The 4104-nt window shown below is 57.9% G+C and overlaps 1 protein-coding gene across 7 annotated transcripts in view; it reads left to right on the top strand.

Annotated features, from left to right (window-relative positions):
• Positions 1–4104, top strand: part of DHRS3 (dehydrogenase/reductase 3) — a 56087-nt gene that overhangs the window by 25553 nt on the left and 26430 nt on the right. The gene's annotated exons all lie outside the window — the stretch shown is intronic.

The following is a 4104-nucleotide window of genomic DNA, read 5'->3' as shown; positions in this document are numbered from 1 at the left end:
GTCAGCGGCGCCCGTGACATCACGGCGTCTGTTTACCGCAGGGTCTGGGCAAGAGCGGGCAGTCCCGGGGAGGGAGGAGGACCCCAGCCCCTCCCTGCAGCGCCCCGGCCCCCAGCGCGGCTCCCCTCTCACCCCCTCCGCCTAGCCCCGCCCCGTCTGCACCTGAGACCCCAACACAGCCCCCTTCTGCAGCCACCCACCCTGCCCCCTCCCTATCTGCACCCGAGATCCCAACCCAGCTCCCCTCCACAGCCCCCAGCCTGTCCCATCGCCCCCCATCAGTATCCTGACCCCACCGCAGCCCTCCTTCGCCACCCGCCCCAGGACCCCAACCTGTCCGCCTGCTTTCCCCCCAAAGCCCTCCTTTCTGCTCCCAGGACACCAACTGGCCCACTCCTCACCCGCTCCAACCAGTCCCTTCCCCATCTGCCCTCAGGACCCCAGCCTCGCCCCGCCCCCTCCCCGTCTATCTCCCACCCCTTCCCATCCCTTTTCCACCCCTTTCCCATCTGCCGCGTGGGATCCCAGCCCAATCCCCACCCAGCACTGCAGCCCCGCCCAGCCCCTCCCGGGACCCCCGCGGCCCCGCCCCGCGCCCGGCCCTGGGCCCACTTTCAGAAAGACTTCCTGGAGCCTCCTGCCCGACCCGCTGGGGCTTGGCGGCTCCTCCTGCCACCCCCTCACTCCATCATGTGAGCCAGGCTGGCCTCCCGGCCGCGCACCGAGCCGGCTGCAGCTCGTTAGCTGTCAGGGCTGGGGTTGGGACGGCCCGGCCACTTTGTTATTGGAAACTGGGCTCGCCCCCGCTGCTCTAGGTGGGTCCCCGGCGGCGCTGGGGCAGCCTCTTCCCCGGGAGCTGGCCTTGCCACCTGGAACTGCTTTCTCGCTAACTGCCTCCCCTCCCCCTCCCTCGGCGTAAACTAATTGTTCCGGGAGCTAAAGGGACCGGGGTCTCTTCCTGCACACCTGGGGCTTGCCAGAGCCAACCCTCCTGGAGAGGGAGGCGCTGGGGCTCAGGGAATGGCAACCCCAATCTTCCATTTTCCCAGGCCAAACCCTCTGGGATCCTCTGGGAAGCTCACTTTCTCCAGTACCCAGCTCTGCAGACATTCTGAATCCCGCTACTCCCATAACCTAAGCACCCCAGCCCAGCCCCATCAAGCTTCATGTCAGAGGGCGTTGTTTCTCTGCTTACAAACTCCTGATCTACCCCATCTCACAATAGAATTCAAAGTCCTGTAGTGGCTGGTGTTCCACACTGGTCTCCATGCTGGGGAAGCTCATTTCCACCCCGGGGCCTTTGCACCAGCTGTTCCCTCTGCCAGGGATGCTCTTCCTTCATGCGTCTGTATCACTCCCTCCTTCACATCCCTCAGGTCTCTTCCAAAACATTACCTTAACCAAGAAGATTTCCCTGCCCCCCATCTAAATACCACTCCCACCCCATAATCACTCCCTCCAACCCCTTACAAACCTACCTGTTCCTCCCATACACTTCCAGCCACTTCGAGTTAATATAGTCATTCGTTCATGTGAACACGTGTTCATGCCGGTTATCCCTGGTCTTACAGGCAAGCAAGCTCCACAAGTGGGATAAATGTATTCCCTGCTGGATCCCAGGGCCTCCGAAGTGCCACAGCGCCACAAATATTCATGAATGAATGAATGAATGAGGCAGGACAGGGCTGTTAAAAGAGCTTGCTTTGGGGTCCAAGCCTTGCTTTGAAATTTCTGCTAGTGCAACCTGCATGAGTTTCTTAGCCTGTCCAGATCCCACCCTGCTGGACGGTGATCCGGAGATGCGGCTGCGTGGGAAGGGTGGTCTGTAGATGTTGGCTCCTCCCTCCCCTCCTTGGCACCCCTACCCCAAAGTCACCCGGCACTCTCCAGCAAGAGGTCCAGTTGGGGGAACGGGGCAAAGGTTGTGGGGCGTCAGCCAGGAGCTCTAGCCTGAGTTTCTCTGCCTCTGTGTTTTGCCAAGTGCAGCCCTGGGAGTCAGATGGAGGTGCAGGCCCCGGTGAGTCTTGTGGGCTGTGGATGTTTGTGAAAAGAAACATCAGCCCTTGGGTTTCTGGCTGCGGGAGAGCAGTGTTCTGCCCGCCCCGGGCCAGCCTTTGTGACCGTTTCTCTGGACGGTTTTGTGAGTGGTCCCAAAAAGGTCCACAAGAATCACACCCAGGGGTGAGGTGGAGACTCTGCCCAGTTGTCACGTACTGGCCCTTGGCAGGGCGTGGTTTTAGGGTTTGAGGGAGTGTCCTCAGGAACACGAGGTGTTCATTACAGGGGGACACATGCCTGTCTCAGCAACTGGGAAGGAGGAGTCTGGGAAATCAAAGAAGGGTAGACATCAAATCAGAGCTGACGTTTGTGGGATTGGGGCATTTTACATGAAGACCTCTTGGGTAAAGAGACGCTTGACAGAACCTATGAGAAGAGAAAGTGCCCAGGTGTGGTTGCTCACCCCTGTAATCCCAGCATTTTGGGATGCTAAGGCAGGAGGATCGCTTGAAGCCATGAGTTCAAGACCAGCCTGCAATGTGAGGCTGTGGCAGCACAGCTCTCTGTGGGAAGCAATGTGAGACCCCTGCCTCTACAAATAATAATCATCATCATTTTTTTAAAAGAAGAGAGGGTGTCCCACAAGGAGAGGGATACTTGGGAAGAGAGAGCAGAGAGCACCAGTGCAAAGGCCCTGAGGTAGAGCAGGCCGGTGCTTATGCAGGGCAGGGAACTGGGGGCAGACCAAGATGGACCTGCGATCCCAGTAAACACTAGATTCCAGTCTGTGAGACGGGCAGCTATCAGTGGTCATGAGCAGGGGGACGTAGTCTGATATATTCTAGAAGGATCTCTGGCAGCTGTGTTGAGAACAGACTGAGGCAGGGCCCTGGGGCAAAGGTAGGAGCCAGGTCATGTGTTGGGACTAGGTGAAGGGTCCACCTGTAGTCCAGGTGAGGGGCACTGTGGTAGGGCCCTGCGGGGCAGCCATGGAGGTGGCGAGAAGTGGTGAGAAGCCTCTGGATTTCAGAGGTCAGGCTGACAGGGTGCCTGCTGGAGTGGACATACGGTGAGAGAAAACACAATGCAGGACAGTGATGAGGCTTCAGAGGTTAAAAAGACCTGCCATTGAATGAGGATAACGGAGCCCACTTGTGTTAGTTTCCTGTCGATGGCACAACAAATGACCACCAGCTGCATGGCCCAAAACACCAGCATTGCTGCCATGGTCCTGAGGACCAGAAGTCCAAACCCCAGGTGTCAGCAGGACCCCACTCCCTCCCGGGTTCTAGGGGAAGACCCTTTCTTGTCTCTTTCAGCTCCTGGTGGCTCTTGGCAGCTCCTGGCATCGTGCAGCCTGTGGCCACCTCCCTGCAGTCCCTGCCTCCGGCTTCACACAGCCTTCCCCTCCTTTCTGTGTGTCTGTCTTCTGTCTCTCATGAGGACACCAGTCCTTAGATTCAGTGCTAACCCAGGGTGATCTCACTTTGAGATCCCAACTCACAGCCACTCAATTACAAAGACCCCTCTCTCTATAAGGTCACATTCACAGGTACCAAGGTTTAGGACTTGGATACAGCTTTTCAGGGGACACTAATCAGCTGACTGTACCACCCTGGGCAGCCAAGAGGACTCAGTCTAAGTGCCCAGAGCAGGCCCAGCATGCAGCGGAAGTCCACAGATCATTCACTGAGGTGTTGGTGACTGCTTGCCACTGTCCCTTTCCACCCACTTGGAGACCAAGGGTGCTCCAGGCACACCCCACAGTCCCTCACAGCAGCCACCAGCCCTGGGCACCGTGCTGACCCATGCTCAGAACAGCCTCTGTCCTCACCTATCCTCCCACCTGAGCCCCATAAGCCCCTCAGTGTCCTTGCAGAGGGGCAAGGAGCATCTCTCTCACCCCTTTTTTTTTTGAGATGGAGTTTTGCTCTTGTTGCCCAGGCTGGAGGTCAATGGCATGATCTTGGCTCACCACAACCTCCACCTCCCAGGTTCAAGTGACTCTCCTGCCTCAGCCTCTCATGTAGCTGGGATTACAGGCATGCGCCATTATGCCTGGCTAATTTTGTATTTTTTTAGTAGAGACGGGGTTTCTCCATGTTG

Source organism: Callithrix jacchus, chromosome 7 (genome assembly GCF_049354715.1).
Source record: "Callithrix jacchus isolate 240 chromosome 7, calJac240_pri, whole genome shotgun sequence".
NCBI lineage: Eukaryota > Metazoa > Chordata > Mammalia > Primates > Cebidae > Callithrix > Callithrix jacchus.
The sequence above is the reverse complement of the archived record's forward strand: the minus strand, read 5'-3'. Positions and strand labels throughout refer to the sequence as shown.